We start from the raw sequence: 20,028 nt of genomic DNA on the forward strand, positions 1-20,028 counted from the left end.
GGGAAGTCCTGTGGCCTGTATTACACAGGTGAGACAAGGTGATCACAGTGGTCCTGTCTGAATCGATAATCTAGCTACTTATGAGGCCGGGGCAGGAGAGGTGAACAGCCAGGCCACCTCTGGGGTGCAGGAATGCAGTGCGCTGGCAGCAGGGGCATTGCCAGAAGCAGAATACTTCCATCTAAATGTGGATGTGTGCGCACCTTCCTTAGTGCAGGGAAACTCCTTCCATGTGTGTGAACCTGCCTCCAAAGCAGATCAGGTAATGAGATGCCAGCTAATTCCCTATGAATGAAAGGCAGTACTGAACCCTTCTGTACAGCCCCTTGCACAAGGAGGTTCCAAGTGTGATCAGGCTGGAAACCAATTGTGTTTTGTGAAAGAATTGGAGGGTTTCAAATTTGTTCCCATTCTATATTGGAGTGAGTCAGAGCAGGACCTTGAACCTGGGTCTTCCACAGCAAAGGTGAGTGACCAAACCACTGGGTTACTGAAGGCGTTGGGGGGGCTGGGGTGTCTCCTTTTGACCTGAGAAACCTTTCATTGAAACCAATCTGTCCTTGAAAAGTTTTGTTGTCTATAAATCCCCATTTTCTGGCAATAAAACCCCCACGCAGCTCTGCCTCTGGCCGCCACTGCCTGTGCAAAGGAGCATATAGTCCAGGATCCTGTTTTCAAACAGTACCACTACTGGGTGCTTCAGAGGGAATGAACAAAACACGCAATCACCAAGTCGTCCAATCCTAGCTTCTGGCAAACAGAGGCAAGGGACATGCAGAACATGGTGTTCCATCCCTGCCCATCCTCGCTAATAGCCATTGATGGATCTATTCTCCAGGAACTTATCTAGTTCTTCTTTGAACCCCTTTGCAGTTCTGGCCTTCACAACATCCCCCGGCAAAGAGTTCCATGGCTTGATTGTGAGGAAATACCTTCTTTTGCTTGTTTGAAATCTGCTGCCCATTAATTTCATTTGGTCACCCTTAGTTCTTCTGTTCGATGAATGAGTAACTAACATTTCCTAATTACTTTCTCCACACAATTCATGATTTCATAGACCTCTATCATATCCCCACTTAGTCATATCATTTCCAATATGAAAAGTCCCAGTCTTTTTAATCTCCCCTCATACAAAAGCTCGTCATACGCCTAATCATTTCTGTTGCCTTTCTATGTACTTTTTTGAGATAGGGTGACCAGATCTTCACGCAATATTCAAAATGTGGGTGTACCATGGATTTATATAGGGGCAATATGGTATTTTCTGACTTATTATCTATCCCTTTCCCCCCCTAAACGGTGCCCCTATGTGGAGTAGGCAGGAGCCACATGTCTCCTAACCTGTGCATCGTGAGGATCAAGAGACCTCTCTCCAGGTCCCAGAGCTTCCAAAGAGCCAGATGGTCTCTGGCCTCTCCCCCACCACCTCTTGCCAGGTCTGCCCACAAGTGAGCTTGCCTGTTCCCTTTTAAATCCTTCCCCCAGTCTGTGCTTGCCGTGCCCCCAGGTGTATTGGGGTGGGGCTGGCTGAGGCCAGAGCAGCTCCTTAACCCCTTGTTGCCCTGTTACAAGAGGTAAGAAATAAGGTCCTGCCTTCCCTAATTGCTCAGGGGAATCCTCTTAGAGCAATCAGTGTAGGGCTTTATGCCTTCCTACAAACTGATCACTTTACATGGTGTGTCAAGAAGCTGCACAGCCCTTGGCAGCTTTGTTTAGAGCAACATTAACTGCCACAGGGATTTCTGCTCTCAATGCGCCAGCCCTATGGTGACCAGATAGCAACTGTGAAAAAATGGGACAGGGGGTGGGGGGAAATTGGTGCCTATATAAGAAAAAGTCCCCCAAACAGGACGGTCCCTATAAAAACAGGACATCTGGTCACCCGAGCCAGCCGTGAGGGAAGGATTCTGTGGAAAACAGGTGTTTCCATTGCTCCAGTCTGGGCTCTGCAGTTCTGATGCTGCAGAGCTGATACGGAAGGCTGGAGGGTTCCTGGAGTGCATGCTGCAGCACCAGCAATCCCATGCTGCCATGGCCATGGGGTGGCAAGTTGTATGGGCCCGTGGTGCCTGGGCTCCAGGAATCTTGAGGGCCTGGGGTCCCGGCTCCACCAATGTTCGGGGTCAGGTCTCTCCCTCGGCCCTGCCTGCTGCCCCCACGCGCCTCCCCCGAGTGTCCCCGGGCCCCCACTTGCTGCTCCTGCGCACCTCCCCCCCGGCCCAGAGCATCCCTGTCTCTCTCATGCAGCTCCATGCTGCCTTCCTGCATTAACTGCCACCGCAGGGTCCTAGTGCCCCCGTGTCTCTACTGCCAGGGCAGACTGACCCTGAACCTGCCCTTCCCCCTCAGACCCTTTCATTTACTGGCGGGACACTCCACCAGCACAGGGGAACCCCCGCCCGCAGTCACTGCTCCTGGCCCACGCTGGACAAGGGGCAGCCATAGGTGGCAGGTTATATGTTTGTGCGGTGCCCAGGCTCCAGAAATATTCAGGGCCGGGTGCCCTGCTCCAGCAATAGTTGGAGCTGGATCTCCCCCGGCCCTGCCTGGATCGGGCCCCGCCCCCTGCCGCCGCAACACTGCCTGGAGCAGGTCTCAGCCCCCGCCTGCCACCACCCTCCCCTCTGCGTGCCCCCCCCCCTCCGCCACGTCGCGTCCCTGCCTGATAGAAAGCAGCGGGAGCCTCTCCCCTGCCTGCTCTCTGCTGCTGCAAGGCTCTGGGCAGAACCGCTGTCTGCTGCCGCAGGGTCCTATTGCCTGCCCTCCACTAATGGCAAGGCAGGCTGCCCTTACCCTGAGCCTCTCCAATGCCCCAAACCCTCATCCCCAGCCAGAGCCCTCATCCTCCCGCACCCTAATCCTCATCCCCAGCCAGAGCCCTCATCCCTCCGCACCCTAATCCTCATCCCCAGCCAGAGCCCTCATCCCTCCGCACCCTAATCCTCATCCCCAGCCAGAGCCCTCATCCTCTCCGAACCCTAATCCTCATCCCCAGCCAGAGCCCTCATCCCCCCCGCACCCTAATCCTCATCCCCAGACAGAGCCCTCATCCCCTCCGCACCCTAATCCTCAGCCCCAGCCGGAGACTCATCCCCTCCGCACCCTAATCCTCAGCCCCAGCCGGAGCCCTCATCCCCTCCGCACCCTAATCCTCAGCCCCAGCGGGAGCCCTCATCCCCTCCGCACCCTAATCCTCTGCCCCAGCCCTGAGCCCCCTCCTGCATCATGAACCCCTCATCCCCCAGACAGAGCCCTCATCCCCCACATCCCAACTCTCTGCCCTAGCCCTGAGCCCCCCGCATCATGAACCCCTCATCCACAGCCCTCACCCCACAGCCCAACCCTCTTCCCTAGCCCTGAGCCCGCTCCTGCATCATGAACCCCTCATCCTCAGCCCCACAGCCCTCACCCTGCACTCCCTCCTATCTCCAAACTCCCTCCCCAGAAGGTGCACTCCCTCCCCCTTCCCACACACCCCTTCCCAACCCCAAACTCCATTCCAAAGCCTGCACCCTTCACCCCCTCCTGCACACCCACCCTCTGCCCCAGCCCAGAGCCTGCACCCAGCACCCAAACTCCATCCCAAAGCCTGCACCCTGCACCTCTCCTGCACCCTAATCCCCAGCCCAGGATCAGGGCAGGATTAATGATTCCCAGCCAATGGGAGCTGTAGCCTACAGACAAGAGAAGCTCATAGACAATCACTATCAGGGTTGGAAGGGTCCTCAGGAGATCATCTAGTCCAATCCACTGCTCAACACAAGAGCGATCACCAACTAAATCCCCAAATGGCCCCCTCAAGGGTTGAGCTCACAAGCCTGGGTTTAGCAGGACAATGCTCAAACCACTGAGCTATCTCCCAGGACAAAGACTCCTGGTGTGGTGCTCGTCGTGGTGTCACGGCTGGGGAGCAGGGGGAGGAACGGCAGCACGCGGAGCCGCCTCGCCCCACCCCAGCCAGGCAGAGCCGGCCTGGCTGGAACGCAGCACGCAGGGGCTTTAGTGCCTGTACCACGGGGCCCCCCTTAGCCCTACTCCTTTCATGAGTGCATCACTGCCCCACTTCTGCCCCATCCCCACACCTGGTTACAGGGCAGAACCTGTAGCTGAGCTCTGAAATCTCTCTCACTTTAATGAAGTTACTGCAGTCAGGACAACCCCACCTTTGGGCTCCATGTCTGACATCTCTCCCCACTGCACAGAGCCCTACATTCACAGAGCTTCTCGCATGTGATTCCCTCACTCATCAGAGCCAGGCGGAGAGAGGAGAAATTCTCCCAGACTCCTTTATCCATTGCCAGCCCACAGGGTAGTGGAGGTGGTGGGGGGTTGGGTTCTCTCTTTACACAATGCCAGCTCTCAGGAAAGTTACAAATGAGCATTACCAAAGTGGGTTGGTTTTGTGCTGTGGAAAACTACCCTGCTTGAAAGGTTTGTTCTTCTGATTTGTGTTCCTGCCCTTTCTCCCTCTTACAGACATCTAGAGGCTAACAGGAGCCAACTGAGCCCACCACTGATCACATCTCTTGGGAGACGCCAAAGCAGCTGTTGCATGGGAAGGAGGAGAGAGAAGAGGCAGAGCAGGATGTGCCGGGGTGCACCAGTCACACATAACCCCACAGTCTAGGCGGAAGAAGCCAAGCCCCTCCCCAGCCCTGCCGGACATGCTACAGCTGGAGCACCAGTGTGAAAGGGAGCAGCTCAGCTCAGTCTAGGCAGATGCCGAAAACGGAGGATGCACATTGTAGGCTCCAGTCCAGAAGCAGCTGAAGCCCCTGACTGCAGAGCCCCGAGGTGCCGAGACCCAACCCCATCCCCGGGTGCCTGCAGACGTGCAAGGGAGCTCGCAGTCTCTGGGAGTTTCCCACGCCGGGAGCCCAGAGACCCCCAGCCCCATGGCCTAGAGACATATCGTAGGAAGTAACCTGGGAGAACTAGCCACTGTCATGCTGAGTGACGTCAGATGTTCTGGTTGGATCCGCACTGACCTAATGCCAAACACATTGGCCATGGACAAGGCCCTGGGCTAGGACCCGGGGGGGAGTAACAAGGGCCTGGGTCCCCCTGCCCCAGCCGCCATCCATCCTTGGGTGGCAGCCCACCTCCCCAACGTGCCACTAGACTACACAGTCCCAAGAAGAGGGGCAGACATCTTGTCTCTGAACTCTCAGCCAAACAACCCTGCGCTGAAGGGCAGCGATATTGACTCTGGCCGTTGCACTGAGGGAGAGAGCAGCCACATTTTCTGTAGCCATCGGGCCACCAGGCATGAGAGACAGGATAGCGGCACAGACTCTGGTCTCTGGGCCACACAGCCCCGCCGGAGAGGGCAGCTGAACGGACTCTGGTCGTTGGGCCACACAGCCCCGCCGGAGAGGGCAAACACACAGATTCTGGTTGTTGGGCCCCACAGCCCCGACGGAGAGGGTAGCCGCACGGACTCTGGTCGCTGGGCCACACAGCCCCGACAGAGAGGGCGGCTGCACTGACTCTGGTCATTGGGCCACACAGCCCTGAGTGGGAGGGCGGCCGCACGGACTCTGGTCTCTGGGCCACACAGCCCCGACAGAGCGGGCGGCCGCACGGACTCTGGTCTTTGGGCCACACAGACTCGCTGGACAGGGCAGCCACACGGACTCTGGTCTCTGGGCCCCACTGCCCTGACGGAGAGGGTGGCCGCACGGACTCTGGTTGTTGGGCCACACAGCCCCGATGGAGAGGGTGGCCGCATGGACTCTGGTCGCTGGGCCACACACAGCCTCGACAGAGAGGGCGGCTGCATGGACTCTGGTCATTGGGCCACATAGCCCCGACGGAGAGGGCGGCTGCATGGATTCTGGTCGCTGGGCAACACAGCCCCGACGGAGAGGGCGGCCGCACGGACTCTGGTCATTGGGCCACACAGCCCCGCCGGAGAGGGCGGCCGCACTGACTCTGGTCGTTGGGCCACACAGCCCTGAATGGGAGGGCGGCCGCACGGACTCTGGTCGTTGGGCCACACAGCCCCGACAGAGAGGGCGGCCGCACGGACTCTGGTCGTTGGGCCACAAAGCCCCGATGGAGAGGGCGGCCACTTGTACTCTGGTCGTTGGGCCACATAGCCCCGACAGAGAGGGCGGCCGCACTGACTCTGGTCGTTGGGCCACACAGCCCTGAGTGGGAGGGCGGCCGCACAGACTCTGGTCTCTGGGCCACATAGCCCCGACAGAGAGGGCGGCCGCACTGACTCTGGTCGTTGGGCCACACAGCCCTGAGTGGGAGGGCGGCCGCACAGACTCTGGTCTCTGGGCCACAAAGCCCCGACGGAGCAGGCGGCCGCACGGACTCTGGTCTTTGGGCCCCACTGCCCCGACGGAGAGGGTGGCCGCACGGACTCTGGTTGTTGGGCCACACAGCCCCGATGGAGAGGGTGGCCACATGGACTCTGGTCGCTGGGCCACACACAGCCTCGACGGAGAGGACAAACGCACGGACTCTGGTTGCTGGGCCACACAGCCCCAACAGAGAGGGCGGCCGCACGGACTCTGGTCGTTGGGCCACAAAGCCCCAATGGAGAGGGCGGCCACTTGTACTCTGGTTGTTGGGCCACACAGCCCCGATGGAGAGGGAGGCCGCACGGACTCTGGTTGCTGGGCCACACAGCCCCGCTGGAGAGGGCGGCCGCACTGACTCTGGTCGTTGGGCCACACACCCCTGAGTGGGAGGGCGGCCGCACGGACTCTGGTCACTGGGCCACACAGCCCCAACGGAGAGGGCGGCTGCACGGACTCTGGTCGCTGGGCCACACAGCCCCGACGGAGAGGGCCGCCATTTTGACTCTGGCCATTAGGCCAAACCACACTGAGGCTAAGGGTAGTTATTTGGTTTCAGTCATGGGACCTCGCCCCTTGACCACTAAGGCATCGCTCGTCTGTCTCCATGAGAATGACCCCATGACATGAGACTTTCGGGGTCAAGATGCAAACATGAGCAGAAGCAAGGAGTGGCACGTGACCCCTCTAAGAGCTCCTCCCACTCTACCATTCTGGGAGTGTTTTATTGCCATTGATCTGCCTCAGGAATGGATTTGAACAATGGGGGAAAGTTCTGGGGCAGAGTGACCCATCCGGAAGTGGGTCATGTGACCCCTCCAAGAACTCACCCCAGTTGGGGTGGGCCTCATCCCCTTAGGACCAGCCAGAGAGGGGATTTCACCAGATAGGGTAAGTGCCGTGGTGGGGTGACCTGCCCGTAAGAGGGGCCCATCACCCCCCCATGAAATCCCCCCACTGTCCTCTGCTAATCGGTCAGGGTTTCACACTCACCCCTTGGGCCATCCCAGAAGGGAAACGTACCAATCAGAATAAGTAGTGCCCGAAGGCCTAGGCCAGAAGCTGCTGATCTCCGGAGCTCCATGTTTGCGTGGCTGGCAGCATCGTCCTGAAAGTCGCAACCCAACACTGCGGGGAAGAGGCCGTCTCGTTCCAAGGATGTGTTTTGTGGAAATCATGGCCTAGACCTTCGGGCTATATCTGTTCTGATTGGTACATGTTTCCCTTGTGTGCTGGCCCAAGGTGGGAGTGAAACCGTCACCAATTGGTAGAGGGTGGTGGTGGTGTGGGGACTTTTTAGAGGGACCACGGGATCCTGTTGTGGGCAGGTCACTCCGCTACATCACTTCCGTCTTTGGTCAAATCCCCTCTCGGGGTGGTCCTACAGGGTTGACGCCCACTTTAATTGGAGAGGACAGAGGGAGGAGTTCTCAGAGGAGATACACAAACCCCTTCTGGATGAGTCACCCTGTCCCGGAACATCCCCGGATTGGTCAAATCCAGTCTCCGGGTTGTAAAATTCTGGTTGCCCCTCCCAAATTTTAGTAAAAGAAGGGAAGAAAGGCATCGATGTTTTGGGTTATCTAAAGGGGGCCATCTTGGACTTGGGAAAAGAATGTGGTGACCTTTTGCCATGTGCTCTGTTATTTTGAGTTGGAAAGCACACTCCCATGCACGGATTGAATCCGCGTAGATAGGGTCTAACATCCAGGCAGAGACGACACAAAGAGGGATAGGGAGGGGTTTCAGTTAGGTCTACTCACCCGTTCCTGTGTCCATCATCGAAGTCCGTCCCTGACGTCCAATGTCAAAAGAGCAGCAGTCATCCATCGCTGCCCCTGCATGAGTAGAGAGAGAATATCAACATTACTTCATGGGTGTAACTGTTTTTGAGAGTGGAGCATTTCCAGATTTAAAGTTTTGTTAATCTGCCCCTTCTCTATCCTATCCTAGCCCTTTTCCCCGTAGTAAATAATGTCTTGTTTGTGTGGTTACTACTGTGTGGCCTTATTTTCTTGTGCTAAGGGAAGCTCCGATAGACGAGCTTTACAAAGGGGACCATGTGGGAACAGTTTATTGTAAGATTCCATGTATCTTCTGAATGGGGTTTGGGTTCTGCCCTCTTTAAAGGAAGGAAAAATCCTTACAGGTGATCCCATGGGGCTGAAACCTACTGTGATTACTTAGTAATCTGTCCTAGTCACCACAATGTTTATGACCCTGTGTATCACAGGGAAGTAGCGCACTGGGCATTATGAATTCTCTGATTTAAAATGGACACTTGTGGAGTACAGACGAAGGACAACTTTTCAAATCCAACGTGCACCAAGATTGTATCCGACGAAGTGGGTATTCACCCACGAAAGCTCATGCTCCAAGATGTCTATAAGGTGCCACGGGACTCTTTGCTGCTTTTGCAGATCCAGACTAACACGGCTACCCCTCTGATACGAGATTGTATGGACACTGAACATATTGAGTACAATGCTTTTATCTTTAATCTGTTCATTAAACAAAGCCAAAGGAGCAGGGTTGGGAGGCTAGGCACTGACTTCCCCAGGATCATTCCTCTCCTTGTAATTCCCATTACAAATCTCCAGTCAAGGAAGAGCCTGAGGAAGTGTGATCAGTGGAACTACCCAGAGCACCAGAGAAATCAGGGCCCTGAGCTGAGAAAAAACAAGCCTCAGCCAGTTCACATTCATTCCCTGTCCTCACCACAGAAAGCTCAGAGGCACCTGAGGGTTACTGGAAAGGTTTTGAGAGGGCTGGCTCTGCGGAGCTAGAGATGAAGCCTATTACGGCTGGTAAATCAATGACAAGATGGAAAGACACAGGGACACAAAATTCTCTGGTTAAGTTGAATGTGTTTCCAAAATGTGACCCATTGCCTGGCGCAATGGCAGAGCTTGTGTTAAGAAGACGATCTAGGAGTTTTGTCCCTTTAGCCATGGTGCACACAGAAGATGATGGTTTACAAAGTGATTGACAAGTGGGGGCAGTGGACGACTTCCCCGCTGACGTGCTTATTGGGAATTCTTTTTTTATGTGGCTAAGGGTGTGGATGTGGTCACTCGCAGCAAAAATGCATCTTTTGTTGAGATCACAGGAAGAAGGGGGGAAATCCCAGAAGCTACTAAGGGAGACAGAGAAAGTCTCTCTGACACCCCAGCAGTAGAGAGAAGCGGCGTGTCTCCAGCAGCAAAGGGGTGTGTGGAGATGAACTCCTGCCACGCAGCAGAAGGCAGCCTGCCCAGTGCCCTCAGAGACAAAGGGGTCGAAGAGGCACCTGTCACTGAACAAGCTGTTCCAATTGCTCACAGCCAGAGTTTTGCAGGTGAGGAAAGCCTAGACCTGGTCCTAGAGAGCACCAGGGATGGTGGCTTAGAGGGGCCTCCAGGAAAGGAAAATAGGGAAAGGCCTTTTGAAGAAGATGGAAAATGTCTAGGAAAGCTCCAGTGGGAGAGAACCAAAGCCCTGAGCAACTCTCTCAGCAGGTGAGTGTGCCCAGCAGCACCCTGGGGAAATCATGTTATTAGCACAGGAACACCCTCATGCTGGTCACTTGGGGATGGACACCCCACACAGAGGGGCTGACTCAACCTCTCCCTGCCCCCAACACTCCCCCAGGCCACCAGCCTGGAACTCAGCCTCAGAGAGTGAACTGTGTAGCTGACCTTTCGGAGGAAAGCAGTCACACAGCCAACCCCTCGGGGACATGGGGTGGTGGCAGACGGGCCCTCCCTCCAGGCCCCAGAGCATATGTCCCGTTTTACCCTGCTGGGCTCAGGCACATCTGATCCCCAGGGGGAGCGGGAGTTGGGATTCACCATTTTGACATACTTGTGGAAAAGGATGGTATCTCTTTAAGGCAAAATTCAGCCCCTGCCTCTGTAACAGCCAAGGATTTGAATCCAAGGAGCCTTCAGGCTGAACATGCATGTGTGTGAAGATGGAAATGACCCTGTTACCAGATTTGCCCATTACTTTGGGGTATGCTCATTTATTTGGGTTACTCTTCTGGGGAAGGGGACTCTGAAATTCTATCAATGTACTGCTTGTGTCCCTTGTGTTTTCATATGGAGCTCTACTCCCTTCTGCAAGTCCCCTCCCAACGGAGCTATCCTGCAGGACCTAGGTTCCCCAGGGCTGGCTTCCTCCAGCCCCAGAACCGGATGAACACCCACCCACCCACACATACATTAACAGAGCAAGTCTGAGCGGACCGGGTCAATCAGCACTGTCAAGCTGACCCCTTATATGTCTCTGGACTCACTGGGCTGGATGAAGCAGCACTTTCAAGCTGCCTCTCCTTATCTGCCCCTGGGCTCCATGGACTGGGTCAAGCAGCACTTTCAAGCTGTTACCCTTATGCATCCCAGATTCAGCATATCCCTATCCCCACTCTCACATCACACTTGTACTGGCAGTAACCTACCTGATGAGCAAACCCCACAGGATTTGGGGCGCTGCAGGGATCTTTAGCTTAGGTGAAAGAAGCGTTGCTGTAGAGTGAAAGGGGGAAGCTAAAAACACGAAAGAGTAAAGTTCAGCAAGAGAGAGAGAAGCAACCAACTTCACCATACAAGTTATTTATTGAATACTAGTGATAACTACACAAGGAGGCAGTGCATTCCCATGATGCAGTGCTTCCCTGCTTTTTCTGGTCCCAGAGTTCAGTGTGGTTCTCTGTTCTCCATTCTGTATGTAAATTGAGATGTCTTCCTGTCCCATCTTTCATGCAGATGAGTCTGGGGGAGTTCTCTGTTCTCCATTCTGTATGCTAATAGAGATGTCTTAATCTTGTCACCCTTGTCAGGAGGGGTCTCGGTGTGTCTCCCAACGCCCTTCACCGCTCTCTGCAAGTTTTCTCCTCTAATGGGTTTTGGTTTAAGCAGAGGTGGGGGAGGAGGGGTGTCTTTCCTGAGTCAGGCTGGATACTGCACCCTGGTTCCCCAAGAACACAGAGGTGTCTGGTATCAACCCTCCTGGCTGGGGGCTGGGGGGTGTCTTCCCCTTGCCTGGCAGCACAAAGGAAGCAGTGGAAAGATTGCTGCTGGTGTCAGGGACACCTGGACAGAGGGAGGATTTTCTTAACCCCTAGGCCCACATCACAGCCCTTCAGGAAAGGGGGCTGGAGAAGAACTCAGTCCTGGGGATGAGGGTCCTGGCTCAAATGAGGGTCCTGGCAAATTGCCCCACTTGCCCGCCGGGCGGCCCTGGAGCTCCCAGTCCCCCCTTACCTTTTGGCGGCTGCTCACCGACTGTTGTTAATGGGCAAGGCGGAAAGGCCTCAATTTACAACAATGGCCTAATTTTGGGTACCTCAGTTCCTCTCTTTGAACTACAGGACTGCAGGGAACTTGTTCCAACTGCAGCCACAGCTGCATGTGGAGTCCGTGGGCACTGCAGGTGTCCAGCCCCTATGCACGTAAAGGCAGGATCCCATATTTGGACCCTACATCAAGAGACAGTCTTGAAATCTGGCCCCAGCCCACCACTGTGCTCTGCCTCCCATGCTGCCCAGCGTGGGCCAAAGGGGCTGTAGGGAAGGTGTAAAGCCCTCCCCCACCCTGGGAAATTCCTCCTACACAGGTGCCACTTGTGCCTCCCCCCAGCAGCTGCAGGCACAAGGAGTGTTCGGGGGGGCATAGGGGGGAAGGTGTTGGTGTCCCTAGGCCTAAGTGAACCAAAGTTCTTCCATGCTGTGAACTTTAACCAGCCTAAGATGCTAATAAACAGCAAGCAAAATGTGTAACTGTCAGCTTTCTTAGCTTGCAGCTGCAGGATAGCTCGAAACAGCAAAAAGCGGCAGCAAGACGAGGGAGAAGGGGGAGGAAAGTCTGCATGCGTCTCTGCTGTGAAGGCCATAGATAAATATGCGAATGAGAACAGTTCTAACAAGCTACATTATAGTGTTAAGTGTAACTGTTGCAAGGGGGAGGGAGAAAGGGGGAAAAACAAGGGGGGTATAAATGCTGGGACCCCGCCTGCGTGCGGGTGTGCAGGATTTGAGATTGTAATTTCTCCCTTGCACCTTTTTTGAGCTCAAATAAACTTGGTTTGCTTCTCCACCCTGGGGATGAGTCTCCTGGCTGAGCACAGACTGTCCTTATATCAGGCAACAGGCCTGGATCCTACTTACATGCCGCTCCCTTCTCATGTGAGCCCTGCACTTATTCCCTTCACCTGGGGATAGATTCAGTTGAGCTGCAATCCCTTTCATGGCCATCTCACCCTGGGACAGCCTGAAACTGGAAACCTGTGGGCTACTAGTAACTGTTTCTATGAAAGGTGCTGAAGACACAATGGAAGAGGAAATCCTTTGGACTGGATTTAAATGATTCCAAAGGAAAGTGAATGTGAGAAAATGTCCAGCATTATCCTCCCAACAAAAGAAAAAGTTGAAGGTCCGAAAGGACCTTATGTCCATCTTCTGTATAACACAGGCCCTAGAACATCACTGAGTGCTTCCTCCAGAAAACCTAAGGCATGTGACTGAGCCAGAGCACATCTTCTGGAAAGACATCTACATGCATTGGAGCCAGCTGGTAAGAAAAAATCCTTCTTCTGCAGTGATGTGAAGTTAAAGAACATGGAGAAGAAGAAAACCTCTACTTGGGTTGCTACTGGAGCTGAAGCAGAGAGGCCAGGATAAACGTGGCTAGGGTGCAGGACTGACTCTCAGCAGATCTGCCGTTGTCTATTCCTGGCTTTTTGACCATGAGCAAATCTTCTTGCTTCTGTGTGCCGCAGTTTCCACACCTATCAAATAAAGCTAATGAAGGTTCTGGTTTTTTTCTCTCCTCTTTTGCAAGGCCTGTCCACACTACCAGTCTACAGTGTCTTTGTAAGCTGATGACCCCCACCTCTTTTTCAGAACCTATGGATAACACAAGCTCCTAAGTTTGTTCTGTGCTTAGTCCCTATGGAACAGCTGGGCTGGACGGCCTTTTCTCGCTGGCCTGTGAGGAGCAGGTTTTGGGTACTAGGGATATGAAGAGGCTCTCAAGGACTAATTCTTGAAAATAAATATCAATGAACTGCCACACAATATAAAATCACTGCCGCTAACATTGGTGGGTGATCAAATACTAGCAGAGTGGTAATTAATGCCGAGGACAGGGCAGTGACACAGAGCAATCGAATCCCTTGATAAGCTGGTCCCAGTGAAAGAAAACAAGTTTGAAAAGAACCAAATGAAAGGTCCTCTACCTAGCAATAAAGCATGCAGGCCACACCTACACAATGGGGAAGTGTCTCCAGGAAAGCACTAACCATGAAGAGGATTTAGGGGCCATGCTGGACAAGCCATTCAACATGAGCACCCAGTGTGATGCTGTGGGGAACAGGGCTAACGCCATCATTAGATGTATGAAAAGAGCAGTGAGTAGCATAGGGAGGTGACACACCATCGGTAAGACTGATCTTGGAATACTGCATCCAGTTTTGGCATCCACCTTTGAAAAAGATTTTGAAATATTGGAGATGGGGCAGCAAAAAGCAATGAAACGTTTTGAGGGCTGCAGACAAATGCCTGATAATGAGCTATTGAAGAGCTCAGCATGTTCAGATAATCAAAAAGATCGGGAGGTGACATTGAAGTGTTGAAGTGACTTCGTGGAGAGAAAAGATTGGGTATTAAAGGGCTCATTAATCTAGCAGAGAAAAGCAGAACAAAACCCAGTGGCTGGAAACTCAAAAGAGACCAATTCATATTAGAAATAGGACACAAATATTCAATAGTGAGGATGAATCACCAAAGGAAGAAACCAGAAAGGGAAGTGGTGGGAATTCCCCATTTCTTGGTGTCTTCTAATGAAGACTAGGTGCCTTTCTGGAACTGTTTAGTGAAAAAATACCTACTATTCTATCCAGAAAGCATGCGCTATGCAGGGTGTCAGATTACATGCTCTAATTGTCAATTCTGTCCATAAAGTGTGCTAATTTATGAACAATTGAGAGTAGCATGGGGAAGAGCGTCTCGTGTTCTACTGTGTAGTTGGTGTCATCCCCACAATGAAGAGTCATTGAGTGGGGTGATCCAGGGGAAGCAGCTCAAACACCCAATGGGGCTGGTCAGGAGCAAGACATCAGCACTGCAGGGGAGGGGTGCGTGTGGCAGTGACATCACAAGTGCCTTTGGCAGGACCTCAGCCTATTGGACAAAGGTGGTGGGGAGGTGATGATCTCACAGAGAGATCTTGACATCAGCCAGGCAGGACAGGGGTGCAGGACAGGGGCAACCTTGGCGATCCCTGTGGCTTTGCTTCAGCATGTCTCCTTCTCGAGGTCTCTCCTTGAGGACTGAGAGAGAATTCACTTTCACGTACGTGAGCACAAGGAGGACCCTCTTCGGAGTTTTCTCCTTTTTCTTGATTGATTTTGCCAGAAAACAGACGTCCCTGTATAGAAGGTAAGAGCCTCCGAGAGGTTTGGACCCTGTTTAGTCTGATCCATCAGGTGCCAGCTGATTTTTAGGAAAGGAAAACACTAGATTGTGGGGACAGCATTTGATTTCCGACCTAGGACTTTGTCCCTTAGAATCACTGGGGACCTTGGAGTTTCTCCTTTTTGTTTTCCCTTTTCCTCTGTCCCTCCTACCTTTCTCTTCTTGCTTCCTTTGTCCTTTTCCTCTGCTCTACTCCCACCACCAGGAGCCCTGTGTGCGCACTGGCGGGGGTGGGAGGCTTGTGGGAGACCCTCACAGAGAGGTGAGACTGGAATAGTGCTCCGAGAGTGATCCCCTCGGTGGTGACCTGCGCCATTCTTTGGGCTATTTGATGAGAACCCTTAGCCTTCCTCCCCTGAAAGTCTCAACCTTGATTGGCTGAGGAGGGGGCTATTGATAGGGAGGAAACTCTGGTCTTTGTTGTTCTCTTTTATGACCAAGCAAAGAAGTCACAACCTGTTATATGTTTGACCAATGCTGATGCTGCTCTCAGAGCAGTTCATGATCCTGTCTAACCTTCCAATTCTTCAAAAAGAATTGCTGAATAATTCCTATGAACAATTGTTGGTCTGTAGCTCATTTGAGACCAACTCTGCTACTGAATGGCTGCATCAGCTAAGACAAGTCACTGCTCCTTTCTCAGCCTTAGTTTCTCCTTTCGTCAAGTATGAATAACAATCCTCCCCCACCTACCTCGCGATGGGTGGATGATGGGGATCCATTGAAGAGTGTCACTAGTAGCAGTGCTGAATAGGAGGTGTCCTATCACATTGAGCCATATCAGATGATGACATAATATTCTATTGTATTGGTATTTTATTCTTTTGAAATTGTTAAGAGCAGCAACTACTTAGCTCTGACTGAAGCGTCTCATCTAATTTTCTAGATCACGGTGTCTCCTCTTTGTGTACGATGAAACAGTTGAATGCACTGTGAAAAGAGGAGATGCTCTTGTTTTGCAAACAAATATTTTTGCAAAGAATTTTTATCCTACTTGTTATGATTTCAAGAAACAAAGTGGTTTAGTCATTCAGATTTGGATTTTCTGACAGAAAACAGTTTCCATGAAAATGTTCACCCCTTCTTCCCTGGGCTCTATCCCTGCCTCCGTGGGGGTTGTTGTCTGTTAGTTAGAACAGGAGTCAGGACTGTTGGCTTCTCTTTCTGGCTCTGTCACCGCTTTGATGTGGGACTCTTTGGGTCGGTCCAAAGGGAATAGGGTGAATTCTCTAACTCCAGGCAGCAGTGAGCCTGTGTGAGAAGGGATGCTCAAGCTGTCTGCGGAGGAGAAAGGGATGTTTCCAGGTGTTGAATGTCAAGAATTCTAAACTTTACTAAAATGGCTAGTGTAGAGAAAGAAAAAATAGTTGGGGGCAAACTTGCCCCTTTGTCTTTTTTAAAGCCCATTCGGGGATGTGAGTGCCAGAGACCCATAGAGAGGGGGAGCAACTTGCCCAGTCCCAAAGATCAATAGGCAGCAATGGAAGCAGGAGTGACACTTCCTCTGAAAGGCAGGGGGACCGGACATTAGGGCCTGGTTGCAATTGCCAGTTGTGGGAGGGAGTGTGCAGCAGTGGTTAGTGAAGGGGTCCATCCATGGCTCTGACACTCGGTGTGACCCTGAGCCGGTAGCTGAGGCCTGTTTGCCATCAGTAGAGTTGGGGTCCCATCGCTACAGCCCAGGGTGGTTGGGAGGCTCCAGGAAGGTGTGTAAAGGGCTGGGATGTCAGGATCCTGGAGCTGCTGTCACCTCCGCACTAGGGCAGTGTTATGCACCCCGCTGCTGCTGGCTGACTTTCTCTGTTCCCTGGTGTCACGGAGTGTGGGGGAGTCCGGCCCTTCACCCCTCTTCCTGGGACTTACAGTGACTATCAGCCAGCGAGTAAGACAGAAGGTTTATTGGACAACAGGAACACAGGATACAGCAGAGCTTGTGTTCAGAGCCAGGACCCCTCACTCTGGCCTTTCTGGGGGTTCAGGATGTCTGGATTCCAGCACAGGTTCCCCTGCAAACCCCCCACCCAGCTCCCAAACCGACAAACTGCAAAACTGACCACCTGACTCCACCCTCCCCACTCAACTCCTTTCCTTTGGTGTTGGATACACGAACACTGGTATCTAATGCAGATCGATGACTTCTCATCCATGATTTAACATATGGTATTGGGTCCCAGGAACTTAGTGGTTTTCCCAACAAGTTGATGGTCATAAAGCTTGAGATATGTTTAATTGTTAAATTCGCCCTTTTATCACTACAAATAATATTCATCAACAAAAAAACTCTTTCTGCTTCTGCAGAACTAATTGCAATTGGTGTTCATAATTTGCTTTGCTTTCCTTATTGTTTCCGGATCAGGAAGATTTTTTGATTGAATGTTATTGTCTACATAGTCACGAAAATCATTTAAATCGACTACAAATTTTATGAATTTACTTAATTCATGCACTTTTTCTTCTCCTGATTTCCAAGGTAACCTGACTTCTTCAATATTCCATGAAATGGGATCCATAACGCTGAATAATTCAACTATTTTAGGTGTATTACGAGAATGACCTAAATTATCTTCTTTATATTTAATGTTCTTTTCGTTTAATAATCTTGCCTTCATTTTTTCAATAATGCACTCTATTACTTCATCTCGTGGCAGTGATTTAAACCTTACATTATCTTCAAACTCTATGCATTTAAAAGCATCACTTTCTAACATTTCATTAATTTTATTTTCGTGTATACCAAAACTATCTTTTAATTGCATGAAAAAAACAATTGTTCGTTTGATTAGTTTATCTTCCTTTGTTAAACTCAATTGTCTCGCTTGCAGTGCATCTGATGATAATGCAAGTTCATCCAAAATGTCAATCATTAATGCCAAGTCTTTTAAATATTCTTTGTTTTTCAACCTTTTTGCCATGCCAGAAAATTATATTTACTCTTCCAAAAATCAGAAAAGAGCTGGATATGCTCTCCAGACCGCTTTGACAGCTCTAAGGCTAAAAGAAGCCCATCATGGACCAAAAACACGGCCTATTTTGATGATTTCAATATACAGTTCTTCAGAAACTTGTTTAACTTCAAACTGACTTTTATTTGACTGATGAAAAATTGCATAAATCTTGTCCAAAAAAATCTTGAAATGGCTTATTTCATTGATATCATTTATAGCACCATCTAAAGCCAGTTGTAGCCGATGATTCAAACAATGCCAAATTATAATGTTTGGAAAATCTTCAATCAGTCTTGTAGCAACTCCAGATTTATGTCCAAGTATGGTGCTCGCGCCATCAGAACACAATCCGATTAACTTTTCTTTAAATATTCTGTGTCAAATCCTGTATCAGTTAATGTATGTCTCAAAACATTATAAATATTTTCTACTTTTGTTGATTCTAATTCCACTAAATTGAGAAAAATTGTAGGTGAAAAATCTTGTAATTCACATTTTAGAAGAATTACAAGCACAGTTTTACTTGAAATTGTAGAAGCTTCATCAATAATAATAGAAATCTTTGAATAGTTTTCGATGATTTTACTAAAAATTTGTTTTCTTATTAATTCAGCAATATGTTCTACGATTCTGATGGCTGAAAATCGAGAATGTAGGCAGTTCCCTAAATCAGTTTTATTCTTAATTTGTAGCTCAACTTCATCCTCCATATCTGACATTGGTCGGTTTCTTTTTACTAAGCTGTAAATGATGTTGAAAATTTTGCTGGTTATTGCAATATTTTTTTCAGTAAGTTTATCAATCACTGTAGTGAGAGGTTCTTTTTTAGATTCATTTAAAATATTTATAAGTCTCAAATGAGAGCTTGATTCGAAATGTTCCTTCATTTATGAACAATTCTTACAAACGCTCCCCCACACACACCCTGTCCTGGGTCCATCCTTCCCTCCTGCCCCCATCACACAGGCTCCTCCAGGAGCTGCATTCGGAGGTTTATAAATTACAGCTCAGCAAACAAGCTGCTGGCTGCCAGGAGCCCTAGGCAGCCAGCCCAAGGCATGCCAGCTACACAACCACTGCACAACAGCCCCCATCTACACCACACTCAACAAACAATCCATTGTGCTGCAAGAACCCTGTGCAGGCCCAGCAGAGCATACAGCACCTCACCCCCAGCAACACAACCACAACACACTGTACACAGCCCTCCTCCTCCCATACACACCATAAATGACCTGAACTGCACAACCCCAAGTATTATACATCCCTCCCCAGTGCACAACCCCCAGCCCTCACCCACCACTGTGCAGATCCTCTCCCAGCCGCAGAACTCCCCTGCTACACAGCCACCCTGCAACACGCAACTCTGTCCGGCGCACACACTATACAACTCTGTCCGGCGCACACACTACAGCACTCCCTGAACTAAAAAATGCACAATGCTCTGAGCCAGGGGATGGGGGAAGGTGAAGTCAGGGCTGGGAGGGGGGACATCCTTGTGGGGCAGAGGGCTCCTACAGGGCTCAGGGCAAATTGCCCCACTTGCCCGCCGGGCGGCCCTGGAGCTCCCAGTCCCCCCTTACCTTTTGGCGGCTGCTCACCGACTGTTGTTAATGGGCAAGGCGGAAAGGCCTCAATTTACAACAATGGCCTAATTTTGGGTACCTCAGTTCCTCTCTTTGAACTACAGGACTGCAGGGAACTTGTTCCAACTGCAGCCACAGCTGCATGTGGAGTCCGTGGGCACTGCAGGTGTCCAGCCCCTATGCACGTAAAGGCAGGATCCCATATTTGGACCCTACATCAAGAGACATTCTTGAAATCTGGCCCCAGCCCACCACTGTGCTCTGCCTCCCATGCTGCCCAGCGTGGGCCAAAGGGGCTGTAGGGAAGGTGTAAAGCCCTCCCCCACCCTGGGAAATTCCTCCTACACAGGTGCCACTTGTGCCTCCCCCCAGCAGCTGCAGGCACAAGGAGTGTTCGGGGGGGGCATAGGGGGGAAGGTGTTGGTGTCCCTAGGCCTAAGTGAACCAAAGTTCTTCCATGCTGTGAACTTTAACCAGCCTAAGATGCTAATAAACAGCAAGCAAAATGTGTAACTGTCAGCTTTCTTAGCTTGCAGCTGCAGGATAGCTCGAAACAGCAAAAAGCGGCAGTAAGACGAGGGAGAAGGGGGAGGAAAGTCTGCATGCGTCTGTGCTGTGAAGGCCATAGATAAATATGCGAATGAGAACAGTTCTAACAAGCTACATTATAGTGTTAAGTGTAACTGTTGCAAGGGGGAGGGAGAAAGGGGGAAAAACAAGGGGGGTATAAATGC

Source organism: Mauremys mutica, chromosome 4, assembly GCF_020497125.1.
Source record: "Mauremys mutica isolate MM-2020 ecotype Southern chromosome 4, ASM2049712v1, whole genome shotgun sequence".
NCBI lineage: Eukaryota > Metazoa > Chordata > Testudines > Geoemydidae > Mauremys > Mauremys mutica.